Below are 17,098 nucleotides of genomic sequence, written 5' to 3'. Positions count from 1 at the left end.
TACTTAAAATTTTTCCTATACATTGGTTCATTTATTTTTGGTGAAACATATTTTCGAGAAAAATATATCACTCACGAAATCATGAGTTTTGTTTTTTTCCGGGGGCGGAGGGAGGTGGCTGGTTCTCTTTAACTAATACACAAAAATACAAAATCCCTTTATATTATCTCATTGATCATCAAGTTTGAAAGGCCTAGGTAATCCTGTGATTCTTTTTAATCATATGGGTAGAGAGCCGCAAACTGACCAGGATTACCACCTCTGAAGCCTGGGGATTATCAAATAGCAGCAGAACACAAGTAGCTAACGTTTCCCCTTGGATTCCTGCATCCGGGCCCCATGTAGAGGGCTAGGCGTTCTTGTTCTATTTTCGCACCTGATGTCCTAACGTCACTATATAAGGTGGTTCCATCACCAATTTATAAAGGAGAGAACTGAAGCCCAGAGCAGTGCGGCAAGTCTACACAGCAGACTCACCTACCAGCTCCATCCAGCCAGTGGAGTTGTCCTAAAAATGAAAAATATGACAGTTTTACATTTTGAAAAAATATTGACTAAAGGCCATTCTATAAAAATCTAAAGATCTGGCCACACAGCACTGCATTTCCCCCAAGGCAACAGTCAACTAGAGTTGGGGGATCCACCCCCAAATGAGCAAGTGCCTTCTGGTTCACCCCAAAGCCCACTCAACCCCTTCACTCTTTCAGGCTAGATTCCATGAGTAGAATTCACCTGTTTCGACACAACCTTAGTCATGTCACTGAAATCAAGAAGTGAGGCTTTCAGGGAAGTCTAACAAACTGCCTACCCCACCCCCACCCCAGCCTTCATTCACCCACAGAAATGAGGGCCAGGGATGCAGCTGGGAGGAGATGATGGGCCCAGCTCCCATGCAAAAGACATTTCAGAAGATTGAGTTCAAAGTCAGATGTTAAGTGCAGCCCTAGGACATAACTACTGAGAGCAAAAATTCACTTAATCTTCTACATGGATTCCTTTACCACAATTCAGAAACACTTTCAATGCTATGTAAAGTCTGAGGACAACATTTGGAAAAAGAAAAATAATATATAGACAGTGCTTCACAGTTTGCAAAATGCTTTCACCAAGGAGTTGCTTTATTGGAGCTTCAAAATAGCATTGTGGGCTGGCCGGTTAGCTCAGTTGGTTAGAGTGACCTTATAACACCAAGGTCACAGGTACACATCCCTGTACCAGCCAGCCACCAAAAAATATATATAGCTTAAGGCAGTTACCTATATTTTATACATGAGAACACTAAAATCGCATGGCTAAAATGTGGCCACAAAGCTAGCACTTCCAACTCCACACAGGATTGTTTCCAGGGCTCCTGGCTACTATGGGACAAGGTGTCTCTGAGCTTCTGAGTTCCTTGGTCTAAGTTAGATCTCCTATCGGATTAAATTATTCAGAGGCTCAAATGAAGCAATGGCTTAAAAAATACTTTATAAACAACTGCAGACAGGTGGGGGTCAGTCTCAGCACAGAATACCTTTATATTGCATCCAAGCGTGTTTCCGACAGAGGCAGGGGATCAAGCTGTTTGGAACCAGTAGGAAGTCCCTTTGACACAAGGACCCCCAGTCTGGTTGGGCCCCAGTTACAGACCCTGTGTGGAGGGCATCTTCCATTTCAGTGAGCTTCTCAAGTCAGCGAGAAGCTCAGTTACCTCTGAAAATCCTTTAAGAGGCCCATAGAATACAGTACCATGGCTTTGAGGATTCAGACTGTCCAGCAATGTATGTGTAAAATGCATACAATCTCCAGTCTAGACGAGGACATACACAAAATGCATTTTGATAGTTTTTTTAATTAAATAAATTTTTCTCATGTTCTCTTTTTTTTTTTTTGGCTGAGCCTGCAAGGTGAAGTTGCATGAGTTAACTGCAAATACATTGTGCCTCTGCCTGTGACCAACTCCCACTCTGGCCACTTCCCACACTCCACTAGATGGACTCCAGCTCCCCTGCTTCAGGCCATCTCTGGCTCCAACCAGAGGAATCTTTCTAAAACGCTAGTTGGATTTTGTCACTGCTCTTCATGAAAACCCTAGCTAGCTTCCCAGTGCTCTGATAATCCTGACTTTGGGTAAATATGGGTAAGAGAGATATTGGGGCTCCCAGAAATTTATGCTCTCTCCTTTCCAGCCTCCCTTGCTGTGTGGTCTGTGAGTGGAAAGATCACTTCCAGGCTTGGGTCATTGAGAAGTGGGGCCTCCTTCAGACCTCTCACACATCAGACTTGACACGTCCTAGAAGTGAACTTATACTGTATCCTGTGCTGAGATTTGGGATCTTTTTTCTCTAAGTGCAGCCTAGCCTAGCCTGACCATTCCACACGGCCATTCGCATGCATGACCCACCCCAGGAACATCTCGTTGCCATTCTCTACTCCAGTTGTGCTGAATATCGTTTCATAATTCTTTTGTGTGTGTGTGTGTGGCTGGCTGGTATGGGGATCTGAACCCTTAACACTGGTGTTATAATACCGCACTCTAACCAACCAAACTAACCGGCCAGCCCTGTGCTGAATATCTTTTATTTCCTGGAACTCATAAGCACCCTCCTTCCTCTGAGCCTTTGCACCTGCTGTTCCCTCTACCTGAAATACTCTTCCCCATATTTCACCTACCTACATCTGTTGTGGGTTGAACTGTGTCCCCCAAAAAGATATGTTCAAGTCCTAATTCGTGGTACCTCTAAATGTTACCTTATTCAGAAATAGTCTTTACAAGGACTGGCCCGTGGCTCACTTGGGAGAGTGTGGTGCTGATAACACCAAGGCCAAGGGTTCGGATCCCCATATAGGGATGGCTGGTTAGCTGACTTCGGAGAGCATGGTGCTGACAACACCAAGTCAAGGATTAAGATCCCCTTACCAGTCATCTTAAAAAAAAAAAAGAATTAGTCTTTACAGTTATAATCAAGTTAAGATGAGGTCATACTGGAGTAGGGTCAGCCCTTAATCTAATATGACTGGTGTCCTTATAAGAGGAAAAAAGACACAGAGACAGAGACACACAGAGAAAATTCCATGTGATGACAGAGGCAAAGATTGGAGTGATGCATCTACAAGCCAAAGAATGCCAAAGATGGCCAGCAAAACCAGAAGCTAGGAGAGAGGCACAGAACAGATTCTCCCCAAAACCTGCAGAGGGAGAATGGCCCCACTGACACGTTGATTTTGGACTACTAGCCTTCAGAACTGTGAGAGAACAAATTTCTGTTATTGTAAACCACTCAATTTGTGGTCATTTGTTACAGCAGCCCTAGCAAACTAATATAATTTCTGCCTTCTCCAGTGTATGTCATGCCCAGAGGAAGGGCCGCTCAGATTACAGACCATACAATACTGAAATTGACTGTGAGCTCAGTGAGATCCTGCATCCTGAAGGTCTGTCTCCTTCACCCTGACTCCTCCAGTGGGCACTCTAATACCTGCAGAATGAATCAGACATCTCTTCACCGGGGTTACAAACGTTACCTTGTGGGCTAAATCTGACTCTTGGACATGCTGGCTTGCCATACACAGTGTTTTGTTTTTCTTTTTACTTTAATTTTATCTTTTTTTTTGGCAGCTGGCCGGTAAATTTCTTTCTTGTTTTTTTATTTTATTTAAAAGATTTTTTTTCTCACACAGTATTTTAAACATTTTAAAAAATTATTTGCGGTCTGGTCAGTTAGCTCAGTTGGTTAGAGCATGGTATTAGAAAACCAAGGTCAAGGGTTCAGATCCCCATACTGGCCAGCTCCAAAAAAAAAAAAAAAAAAGATTATTTGCCAACCACTTACAAACTATGACATTTCTACAAAATGTTGTGTTTTCAGTTACTTTTGGAAAATTGCTGGATGAAATCACAGTGGGCAACAGTCCCACGTGTCCACAATAAGCGGGAGCTGAGTCACGCTGCCCCCCCAGCAGATGAGGCAGGTACTGTTCAGCTAACCCCAGCCCCCGCCATGTCCTAATGCCTTCCTCCTGGGCTCCCTAAACTCATTTTCATTGCCTGAAAGCATCTGAGATGTCAATCTCTAACCAGATCTCCATGAAGCTCAGCTTCTTCATCTTTAAAACAGGGATGGAGCGGGCCGATTGGCTCAGTTGCTTAAAGCATGGTGTTACAACACTGAGGTCAAGGGTTCAGATCCCCGTGCCAGCCACCAATAAATAAATAAAACAGCGATGATAACACCTCTCAGTAGTCCTTCAGGGATCAGAGAGAATGGCTGCCAAGGCTTCAGCATAGTGCCTGGCATGAAAGAGCTGTAAATGAGAGCCTCTGCTACTACCAACAACAATCATAACAATAGAAGCATGTAAGGGAAGATTCCTTTGCCTGTTAAGCTCCCTCAGCATGTCTCAAATAGGATCCTCAAAACAGACTTGGAAGATTTGGAGAGACTGCCAGCTAACCTCCCTGAGGTCACATTCTCACAACTGCCAATCCACGCCCTGCTTGAGTTTCAGAGGCAGCCTCTGCCCACTGCCAATCAGAAATGCCTAGAACACCCTTATGGAATCAGACCTCAATGGAATATGTCATTCACACACAAAACCCTAATCCTCCCAGTTTGGGAACTTGCAAGCCTGCATACGGTGGGTACAGTGTGCAGAGGGTCCCAGCCTGGCTTCATGTCATAATCCTCTGCATAGCTCTTAAAACTTCAAACTCCCAGGCCCCTGGGGCTGGACTCTCATTTTATAAAGCATTCCAGACACCAGGCATTGAGAGAAGAACAGATTTTAGGACTAACTACTGTAGACTAGGTGGACAAAAAGCCTATGAATCTAGGAAGTGCCTGTCTCCCCTCTGAGAGGCAGCAGTGCCTCCTAAAACAACCAGTCTTCAGAGGCTCTTTTATGTTTATGCTTTGGCACTGCCACTGAATTAGGGGGACTCTCTCTTTAAGCCTCAGTTTCTGATCACACAACAATTCAGCTATTCTCTCATTTATTCACTCAGTTGAATTGTTGGGGTTTCAACTGCCATCAACATGCCCATGACCCCAGGACAAACCTGTTCTTTGAACTCCAAATCTTCATGCCCACCTTTCCCTCAACATCTCTACTGAATTGTCTCCAAGACACATCAGTCTCAGCATGTCCAAAACTGAACATATTCTTGTACCAGCCAGCCCCCCACCCTGCAAAAAACCACAAAAACTGAACACGTGATGTTCCTTCCTCTGAATCCAGACCCTCTGCTGGGGTTTTGGCTGCAGAGAATGCCTCTGCCATCTAGCCACCTGTGCAAGCCAGGGACATGGGTGGGTCAGCCTGATGCCCCTCTCTCCTTCACCTTCCCCTTATCTAATCTGCTGCTCAGGCCTGAACATGTCATTATTACTATGTCACTTGCACTCAGGTTTGCACACTATAGAAATATTGGTCAGGGTAGGCCACACTGGGATGTTAGATAGATCTAAACAAGTAATCACACAACACAATGGTTAGTATTTCTTGCAGATTAGCAATGCTGGGTGGGTGTTTAGGCCAGAGAAAGGGCTCTCCTCCACCTGGTCTCTCCAGGACCCAGGTCCCTTCCGTCTTGTGGCTCCACCACCCCCTCAGGCCTTGTTATCTTCATGTAGCTGGCAGAAGGGAAAGGAGCATGCAGGAGCTAGTGCGGGAGTTTCAGTGGTCCAGGCCTGGAAGCAGTGGGCATCGCTTCCACTCACATTCCATCAGCTAGAATTCTGTCCTGTGGCCTCACCTAACACTACAAGGGACACTGAGAAATGAAGCCAGCCACTTGCATAAGGAAGGCAAGGACAGATTGGGTGTTCAGTCTTCACCACAATAGGCTTTCAGTAAGTGTGTGTTAATGATAATGAAGGAGATACAGAGGAAAGTCAATCAGTCAGCCTTCAAGGAACTTCACCATGCATCATCAGAGGCCGCCCCTGCCCCAAGAGCTCAGTCTACTTGCCACATGGTGAGATGACTGCTATACTGGGGAAGCACAGGGGGAACGGACACAGAGGAGGGACATTGAACCAAGCCAGGGATGTAGGTGGGATAAGACAAGGCTTCTCAAAGGGGGAAGAGGCCCAAGATGCATCATAAAGACTGAGCAGGGCTATTCCAGACAGAGATGGGAGAGAAGGGGTACAGGCAGAGAAGACTGACCGAGCAGATACTCTGAACTTAGGAAAGTACTGACTGTTTGGAGAATTGCAAGTTGCTCCATGTTGAGGCTGTATGTCTGGGCAGGGGCTTTATGTGCCATGATAAAGGGTTCAGATTTATCCCACAGGAAACAGGAAGTCGGTGAATATTGCTATGGCAATCTTACAGGGGAAGTAATGGAAAGGAGGGACAATGAGAGATATCAAGAAGGGTGAGTTGACAGAACTTCGGTCCGTTTGTGGTTATGACCTTGACTCCATGCATAGGGGCAGGATGGGCAATAACGCTGGAATGTTGGACCAGAACCACCCTGTGGAGGGCCTTGAATGATGAGCCCAGCAAGGATGTCAATGTGAAATGATTGGCTCTCTCACAGAGAAAACCTTCCACCCTGGGTGACATCCCCTGGCCTCCTATGGCATGGTCTGTTTCATCCATTTCTTCAGTGCATTAGGCCCTAGTGACTAGAGAAGGATCAAGAGATGATCTATTTCAAAGATCAAGTCCAAACCCCTCTTTTTTCTTTTTTGGCAGCTGGCCAGTATGGGGATCAGAACCCTTGACCTTGGTGTTATAACACTGTGCTCTAACCAACTGAGCCAACTGGCCAGCCCCATAAGCCCATCATTAACAGAGAAGAAAACCAAAGGTCAGCAAAGGGGAGTACATTTGAGCAGTGCCAGGCTTCCCACCTCCCTGTATGGTGTCCTTTCAGCCCCTCCACTGCTCCCCCAAGGCACAGACCTTTTGGTCTGGTCAGACCCTAGAAAAGAAACCAGAGGCACTCTGAGGTTGTCACCCTCCCACTGAGTGCTGAGTCTGAAAGACCAGAGAGACATGGACGCAGAAACCCCGCCTTTCTTCTAAGAGCAGAGAAACAGGAAGCCACAGGCAGTGACTCGCTCCTGGGCACCTCCCACCTCCTTTCACCCTGCACAGCAGAGGAACAAGCGAAGTTAGCTCCATGGGTGTGAACAGAAAGCACAGGGAGCTGCCGTTCCAGCTGTTCCCAGCATAAGGCCAGACCAGGCAGGGCAGAGGGGGTTGGGGGAATTGAAGACAGAGTAACCCTCTCCAGTCAACACCAGGAAACAGCCAGAAACCTGCTGTGAAAGGAAAGGATTCTTGGGATTTCATGTTACATCTTAACATTCTGTTTCCACGTTATGCAAGTAAACTGGTTGAACCAATTCTCCAACTAGGGAGCAGGATTTAGGCTTAGAATGAAAGACACATACTGTCTCCTGATCCAGATGGGTCGGGAGATGGAAGTCCTCAGGGCAGGGTCCTCTCTCATTCATATTCACTCACCCGGTCAATTGCTTGGCAATCTCTTGCTTCTTGCCACCCACCTTCCTCCAAAACAGCTCGATTCCCCTACTCTCCAAAGCCCCCCACCACCACCTTCAACCCACTCCTGCAGAGGCCTCCTTGGTCTGTGCCCCTCCACCTCTCCTGAATGAAATCCTGCTGTCCCCAGATGCCTCCACACTCCTGTCCTAAATACCAGGCCGCACCTTCCTCTGCCTCTCCCAACACAAATGGGGGGATCCTCTCACTCCGAGCCCTCCAGCCTCACTTCTAGAGCAGCACCGCACAGCAGAGACATGACCCAAGCCCCAAGTACAAACACATGTATAATTTTAAATTTTCTAATAGCTACATTAAAAACTATTCTACTAGGTTAGTAAGAAAGTAAAAAGAAATTGGTGAAATTAATTTTCATAAAACATTTTATTTAGTCCAATCTATCCAAAGTATTACCATTTCGACATATAATCAACTTTAAAAAGTATTGGGATATTTTACTTGCTTTTTGTACTGTCTTTGAAATCTCGTGTGTATTTTACACTTACAATACATCTCAATCTGGACTCACCACATTTCACGTGCTCAACAGCCATATGTAGCCAGTGGCTTCTGTACTGGACAGTACAGATCTAGACCAAGTGTTGGCAAACTATGGTAAATGGCCCAAATCTGGTGGGCTGTTTGATTTTGTATGACCCTCAAACAAAGAATGGTTTTTATGTTTTTAAACGGTTGAAAAAAATCAAAAGAATATTTCATGATACTTAACAATTATATGAAATTCAAATCTTGGTGTCCACCAATAAAGTTTTAAATTCTGTCAATATTCCAAACATAGAGATTTATCCCTTCTTATATTATGTATTTACCACATAATGCCCACAATTTTGCCTGTTGGCTCACAAATCATAAAATATTTACTCTCTGTTCCTGCACAGGAAAAGTTTGCCGGCCTCTGTTCTAGAGCATTCACCTGCTCCCTTAATTCCAACATAGAAGTTCCAGGTTTGGCTTTGGCATCAGGAGGCTGAGGCCTGCCGTGTCCAAACTCTGGGATTTAGAACAAGTCACTTCCCCTATATAAACCTCAATTTCTTTCATGTGGAGATGGGGCTAGCACCCACATGGGTGTGAGCAGGGGGAAAACCCAACACAGGCCATCAGAGCTGGTCACTCATTCACTCGTTTCCAGTGTCCCACCTGTCTCCCACTGCAGCATCTGCTCACCAGGCCTACCCCACACCTAAGTATCTGGTCCTGATGATGTCCCCTTTCCCCCAGCATTCTTTCCGCTTCCATCTTACCAAAGGCCAGAGCCCCACTTTAGTAACTTTTACATCACTTTGTCAGAACAAACCTCCACCTGCCAGGAATAGCTTCCCATATTTCTTTCACCAAATCCCCTTTCCTCCCAATGTGACACCCACTGTCCCAGCCATCCCCTCCCCCGAGGTCTGACCACAGCACTTCTGGCATGCCCCATGGGTGGTCTGGGCATATGTACTTATCGATTCTTCTGGTAGGAACCAACTCTTAGGTCTGGGCATGGGTCAGCCCTTACTGATATAGAGTTCCCAACAAATAACTTCTGGATGGCTTAGTGAGGTCATTCTCCAAATTTCCAGGACCATGTCCTCCTCCCTCACTTCGTGACCCATTGACAAAAACCTCCTCACTTCCAACATCCTCATCCTGCCTGCCCCATCTCCGCAGAGCCTCCGCCCTTGCCCGTTTTGCCTGGTCCTTCTGCCTGCTGCTGCCGTTCCAGACCAGTTGCAGTCATCATCTCCTCCAGCCAGGCCAGCCTGGTCACAGATTCATGTTGGGCTGGTCTAGCTTTTAGCACCTGCCCACCTTGTTTCCTTTGACAGGTCTTGCAAATAAATCTTTTCCTTCTCCTAAAATGGATCCACTTTTTGGCTGCCCAGTCAGAACTACTTCAAGCAATAAAGAATGATGTCCGAGAATTGAGTTTCCAACAAGGAATCTTGTCCCCAATTAATGTTCCTCAACTTTGCCAAAAAAGCGAGAACTGGCCACCCGCTGGTGGAAGCTGGTGGTTTGGAGCCCTGACCCAGGGTGTGAGCAGCTTCCACATTCCACATCTCTATCTTATCCTACATTCTAGCTCTGTCTTCTTCTCAGTTTCTACCCACCCCCCCACACACATTTTTATTGAGACAATTTACATACCATTACACTCACCCACTGAGGGTGTGCAATTCAATGGTTTTAGCATATTCACAAATTTGGGCGGCCATCACCAAGTAGGTTTAGAACACTTGCATCACATTGAAAGAAACTCCTTACCCATTAGCAGTCATTTCTCATCTGTACCCTCCCCCCAGCCCTAGGCAACCATTAATATATTTTCTGTCTCTAGATTTGCCTATTTTGGACATTTTATACAAATAGAATCATATAATATATAATCATATGTGGCCTTTTGTGTCCAGCTTCTTTAACTTTGCATGTTTTCAAGATTCATCTACATTGTAGCATGCCACATTATTTCCCCCCCCCCCCCCCCCCCCCCCCCCCCCCCCGGTTCCTCCTCAGAGGCTGAACCTCAAACAGTTGGAGCACACCCCAGGGCTCAGTCCTTGGTCCTCTCTTCATCTCTATCCACTCTCAGTCCCTAAGTGATCTTGTCCAGTTTCTTGGCATGAAATACCTACCACCTATATGCAAAAGATTCCAAAATCTCCCTCTCCAGTCCACCCTTTCCCCTGAGCTCGAGTCACAGGTCTGCTGCCTCCTCCACACCTCCCCTTGGACTACAGACTGAGCTCAGTAATGAATATTGATGCAAAAATGCTAAATAAGTATAAAAAAATTGTGATATTGTGAAATATATATTTGGTCTTCATTCCCCAGTTTCCTGACTTATAGCTCCTAAAACCCTTGGAATCTCTGGAGAAATAAGAGTGTCTTTTGTATGCTCATGAGATGGCTGGTGGCTGCGGGTCCTTAGATAGCTTCAGGACAGGGGATGGTCACCTGAAAGACCAAGGCATGATTAGAAGGTCAGGACTTTTGGCTCCACCCCCAAACCTCCTGGGAGAGGAGAGGGGCTGAAGGTTAAGTTGATCACCAATGGTCAGTGATTTAATCAACTTTGCCTATGTAATAAACCTCCATAAAAAACCAAAACAGGGTTCAGGGGGCTTCCAGATAGCCGAACAATTGGAAGTTCTTGGCGGGCGACATGCTTGGAGAGGGTACAGATGCTCCAAACCTAGGCAGATGATGTCAGAACTGAATTAAATTAGAGGTGTCAAAAGACAAAATTACAACAAATTTAGTTTAAAGATCTCAGTTGACTTTATTTTTTATTCTAGAATCAGGAAACACTTGATTCAATAAAACAGAATAAGTATCCCAATGAGTCATGCACAGGAGGTTGGCCTTGTGGCCAGAGAAAAGGACTGATGAGAGCAGAAACAAAGCAAAAAAAGGGGATTGGTGATTTGAAAGTTACTTTCCTTGTAAGGTGGGGACAGAGAGACAGAATGATAGAAAAATAACTGATTGGTTAACATTAGGTTACTTCAGATTAAGGATTAAAGCAGAGAGAACTTTTGGCTGGCTGGTAGCTCAGTTGGTTAGAGCACAGTGTTATAACACCGAGGTCAAGGGTTCATATCCCCACACAAGCCAGCCACCAAAAAATAAAACAGAGGGAACTTCATTGTCATGCCTTATGAAAGACAGATAACAGCTCACTTTCAGTTTGGTGACATGGAACTTTGGCATGATAGAATCCATTCTGATTTTCAGTCTGGTCTGTTGGGGCCTAACATAGGCGCTTAATCCAGAACAATGGACTCCTATAAATTTTATTTAACAGAGGATACCCACCTGGTGTCCACTAGAGAACTGCTTTCTCGAAGTGTGTGGGGAAAACCTCCACATCTGAGGTCACAGAAATGTTGACTAATGAGTGAGAGAGTAGAAAAACACTTTGGTTTTTTCTATATCTCAACAACAATCTAACAGCACATTAATATAATTTAAAATCATAACCAAGTGAAGATTATTCCAGAAAGACAAGGATGGTTTAATATTATAAACTCTATTAACATAATTCATCACATTAACAGATAAAATGAGAAAAAAAAACACTATTACTAATATATACTAACAAGGCATTTGATAAATTGCAACATATGTATATATCTTTTGTATTTTTTATTTTCAACATATATTTTTAATAAACATTCTTGATTGATCTGCATATGGGCCAGCTGACAAAAACAAAACAAAACAGGAAAAAATACACAAAAAACAGAGCCTAAAAACTGAATAAGATAAGCATTATAAAAACAACCCAAACATCATCATCCAGAAGCACTTTCATTAAAGGAAGAAACAATACAAAGTGGTCTTCTCTGATTACTATTATTTAGTCTTTTCTGGAGGTACAGCCAATGTGACTGGATAAGAGAAAGAAATCAGAGATATTAAAAACACGAAAGGAGTAGGTAAAATCATCATCATTTGCAGATAATATGATTATTTACATGGAAGCCTCAAGAGAATTGATGAAAACACTATTCTAAATAAGAGGATTCAGTAAGGTGACTTTTACATATGCCAACAATAATCAGAAGATATAAAGAAAGAAAGGACCTAAAACCTAGAATAGGAAGGTTATTCTAATAGAAAGGACCTAGGAATACACTTAACAAAGAATACTCAAAATGAGATGAAGAAAATATGAAATGCTGAGGACACAAAAGAAAATCTGAGCAAATGAAAAGGTCTATCGCATTCCTGAATGGGAAGATTCAGCATCAGAAAGGTGTCAAACCTCCCCTAGACACTTGATAAATTAATTTATTAATGTTATCCTAATGAAAACACCCAACAATTTGATAGGAACAATCTCCTATTGAAAAAAGCTAGATGCAGAATGCTGTGGATAGTATGCTGCCTGTAGTGGATTGAATTATGTCCCCCCAAAACTCATTGAAACTTGAATTTTGTCCCCCAAGTTTTATGTATTAGAAACTTAGCCACCACTGTGACTGTTAAAAGGGTGAGAAATCTTATTATGGTAATTGAAAGGTGAGGCCTTGAAGAAGTGATTGGATTGTAGGACCATGCCGTAATGAATGGATTAAAAATGGTGGTCATGGGCACGGTTCTGAGGGCTTTAAAAGAAGAAGAGAGTCTGTCTTGGTCTCTCTCTCTGCTCTCTCTGCTTCCACCATCTTGCAATGTGAGACCTCTGTGTCAGTCACCACCACCAGATGGACTTTGGACTTCTCAGCCTCAGAAACTGTAAGCAATAAAATTTGTTTTTCTTTATAAATCACCCAGTTCTGTGTATTCTGTTATAAGCAACACAAAAAGACTAATACAGAAAATTGGTACCAGAAGTGGGGTGTTGCTTATAACAAGTACTTGAAAATGTGGATGCGGTTTTGGAGGTGGGTGGTAGGCAAAAGTTGGAGGAGTTTGGAGGACTTGGAAGAAGACAAAAAGACGAGGGAAAGCTTGGAGTGTCTTGGAGACCGGTTACATGGTGGTGAGCAGAATGCTGATAGAAATATGGACTGTAAAGACTCTTCTAAGGAGGTCTCAGACAGAAATAAGAAAGAGTTTTTCAGGAACTGGGGGGAAGATTACCCTTGCTGTGAACTGGCAAAGAACTTGGCTGCAGGGCCGGCCCATGGCTCACTTGGGAGAGTGTGGTGCTGATAACACCAAGTCAAGGGTGATTATCCCCTTACCAGTCATCTTTAACAAAAATAAAATAAAATAAAAAATACCTTGTCTGTATTGTGTCCCTGCCCTAGGACTTTGTGGAAGTTGGAACTTAAGACTTGTGAACCAGAGTATTTGGTGGAAGAAATTTCCAAGCAGCAGAACATTAAGGAAGCTGCACAGCTACTTGCAAGAGCCTATGCTGAGTTATGGCAGCAAAAGACATAACATAAAGCCAGAATTTAAAAGGGAAGCAGAGTGTAAAGATTTGGAAAGTTTGCAGCCTGGACACATGGTAGAAAAGAAGAGAGCATCTTCCGAAGAAAAATCCAATGGTACTAAGAAGATTAGTGCAAAAGAATGGGATTATCAAGAGAAGGGGGGAAAGTCCCTGAAGGCATTGCAGAAGACTCTGGGGCCAACCCTTTCATCTCAGGCCCAAAGACCTAGGGAGACAAAATGGTTTTGGGAAACAGGCCTGAGGCACCCTCCACAGGCTCACTGCTCAGGAGCACTTTGTGAAGCTACTTCCAGCACCAGCACCCAGCTGCTTCGGCTGCCCCAGCCATGGCTAAATTGGTCCCACGTGTGACTGGATCTGCAGCTTTAGAATATATAAGCCCCAAGTCTTGGTGGCATCCACGTGGTGTTAGGTCTGCAGGCTCGCAGAATGCCAGAGCTGTGGAGGCTTGGGAGCCTCCATCACAGTTTCAAAAGATGTATAGAAAAGCCTGGGGACCCAGGAAGAGATCTGTCACAGGGGTGGAGTCACTGCAGACAGCCTTCACTAGAGCAATGCCGAGCGGAAATGTGGGGTCAGAGTTGCAGCACAGAAACCCCATCAGTGCCATGTCTAGTGGAGCCGAGAGCAGGACCACCCTGGAGATCCCAGACCTGTGGAGCTACCAGAGTGGAACCCCATCCTGGCAGAGCTGAAATATGGCCTGCAACCAGGAAAGCCATAGGAGTAGAGCTGCCTGTGAACTTGGGTACCTAACCCCCACACCAGCATGCAGAGGACATCGAACATGGAGTCAAAGTACATGATTCACCGGCTTTGAGATTTAATGCCTGCCCTGCTAGGCTTTGGACTTGTTTGGGACCTGTTTCTCCTTTCTTCTGGCCTATCTCTCACTTTTGGAATGGGAATATGTACCCTATGTTTGTCCCACCATTGTATCTTGAAAGTTGATAACCTGTATTGATTTCACAGATGGGACTTTGAACTTTGGACTCTTGAATTGAAACAAGTTAAGACTTTGGGGATGAAATGAATGCATGTGAAAAGGACATGAGTTTTGAGGGGCCTGGGGTGGAATGCAGTGGATTGAATTATGTCCCCCAAAACTCATTGAAGCTTGAATTGTGTCCCCCAAGTTTTATGTATTAGAAACTTAGCCACCACTGTGACTGTTAAGAGGGTGGGAAATCCTATTATGGTAATTGAAAGGTGGGGCCTTGAAGAGGTGATTGGATTGTAGGACCATGCAGTAGTGAATGGATTAAAAATGGTGGTCATGGGCATGATTCTGAGGGCTTTAAAAGAAGAGGAGAGTCTGTCTTGCTCTCTCTCTTCTCTCTCTGCTTCTACCACCTTGCAATGTGAGACCCCTGGGTCCCTGTCACCACCACCAGATGGACTTTGGACTTAGACTCAGAAACTGTAAGCAATAAATTTTGTTTTTCTTTATAGTTACCCAGTTCCGTGTATTTTGTTATAAGCAACAAAAATGGATTAATACACTACCATTTTGTAAAAAAGAAAAAAACCCGTAGTATTTGTGTATATGTAGAATATCTGCAGAAGGCTGTGTTGGAAGCTGGGCTCATTCATTGCTTCTGGTTAGAAGAATGGGTAACTGAAACAAGCGTGGAAGGGATGCTTTTTATTGTATAACTTTTTGGTTCAATTTTTTTTTTTTTTTTTCCGGTGACCGGCGCTCAGCCAGGGAGTGCACCGATCATCCTTATATAGGATCTGAACCCGCGGCGGCGGGAGCGTCGCCGCGCTGCTAGCGCAGCACGCTACCGAGTGCGCCACGGGCTCAGCCCTTTGGTTCAATTTTGAACCGTGTCAATGTATTACCTACTCAAAATTTTAGAAAACTAAAATAAAGAAAACAAGCAATCATATTACTATTTTTAAAAAACTCTTAAGGGCTCTGTGTTGCTACCAAGTGATTTATGTATCCAAGATCTTCCACAATTAGGTTCCAAATAATGGAAATGATGACAATGGGGAGGTGGGGTTAGGAGAAGTCACCACCACCACCACCACCACCATCATCCAAATAAGAGGTCAGCAAACTATGGCCCATGGGCCAAATCCAGCTCACTGCCTGTTTTTATAAATAGTTTTATTGGAACACAGCCACCCCATTTGTTTACATATTGTCCACAGTTGCTTTTGAGCCATTACATTGGAGTTGAATGATTACAACAGAGGCAGTATAGCCCACAGAGCCTGAAATATTTACTACCTGGCCCTAAAAACATCTGCTGACCCCAGATCTAAATCAAATGGACTCTGACATTCAAGGCCTTTCCCTATCGGGCCCCAAACATCCTCAACCTAGTCCCCCCACCCCAAACCCCTCAACTGTAGCCTGGCTGGCATCCTTTCTGTCTCTCATAAAGAAAGAGAAAAATAGATGCCTCCCTATCATGTGCAGAAAAGGAAGGCACAAACAGTGACTGTCAGGTTTCTGTTCCTCATTAGTAGGATCCGGGTGTGTGAAGGAGCACAGGACCAGGAAGGGGAAGACCAGCTGCCCCTGTAGTTTTCTCCTCTCTCCATCCCCAGCTGGAAGCCAGAGGAGTAAGCAGGTGCCTAGCTAATGAATAAATGAGGAAGGGAGGGTGTTATGGTCTCATTGTTTGTCCCCTCCAAAACTCCCATGGAAGCTTGATCCCCAATGTGGCAGTGTTGAGATGTGGGGCCTTTGGGAAGTGATTGGATCCTGAGGGATTAATCCATTCATGGATTAGCAGATTAATGCATAAGTGGGTTATCACTGGAGTGGCAGTGGTGGCTTTATAAGGAGAGCAGATGAGCACGTTAAGGTGTGCTCTTGCTCAGGGGGAGCTCTTGCTCCCCCACGTGATACCCTGCACTGCCTGGAGACTCTGCAGAGAGTTCTCACTAAGAAGCATCCCTCCACCTTGGACTGCTCGGTCTCCAAAACTGTAAGAAATAAATTTGTTTCTTTATAAATTATCCAGTTTCAGGTATTCTAAATGACAGAAAACTGACTAATATAGAGGGAGACCTGTGTTCTCCTCCCACCTCTGAACCTGATTTGTTCTGTGGCACCTGATTTGTTCTGTGGGGCATGTCCCTGCCTCTGGAAGCCACATTATTCCCCTTGGTAACAGGAGGACGGTGAATTAATGGGCCCTTAAGATGCTTCTGGTTCTCACATTCTAGAGGTAGGACCATGACCTCCCTGCCCCCTCCAAAGGCAAAGCAAAAGACCAGCTATCAATGGAGCACAGTCACAAAAAGAAGTACACAAAGTACACAAAGGCGCAACTTCATAAGCCAAAGCTGGCCACAACTGACTGCCAGTAATTCCATGCTGCTCCACAGGGTGGGAGCACAAGTGAGGGAGAGGAGCCTGAGCTCTGCAAGTGGGCTAGGATGGGCCCACCTGTGCATTGGCACTTGGGCAGGGTCAAGGCCACCTGCTTTTCCCACGCATCACACCTCAGGGAATCCCACTCCAGTGTAGGCTCGGCCTGGGGAGGCAGGGGCCCTTCTGCAGTGGCCTGGCCCAGGCTTCCATCCACATCTCCAACCTAGGTCTCCTCCAGTTCTAGATGCGTCCACAGTGGCCAACATTTATTAAGCACTTACTGCACGTGCACTTGGTCCTCCCAACAACCTAATGAGCAGGGACTATTTTATCCATTCCAAGTCCACCCA

This window comes from Cynocephalus volans, chromosome 2 (genome assembly GCF_027409185.1).
Source record: "Cynocephalus volans isolate mCynVol1 chromosome 2, mCynVol1.pri, whole genome shotgun sequence".
In the NCBI taxonomy this organism is placed as follows: Eukaryota; Metazoa; Chordata; class Mammalia; order Dermoptera; family Cynocephalidae; genus Cynocephalus; species Cynocephalus volans.
The sequence above is the reverse complement of the archived record's forward strand: the minus strand, read 5'-3'. Positions refer to the sequence as shown.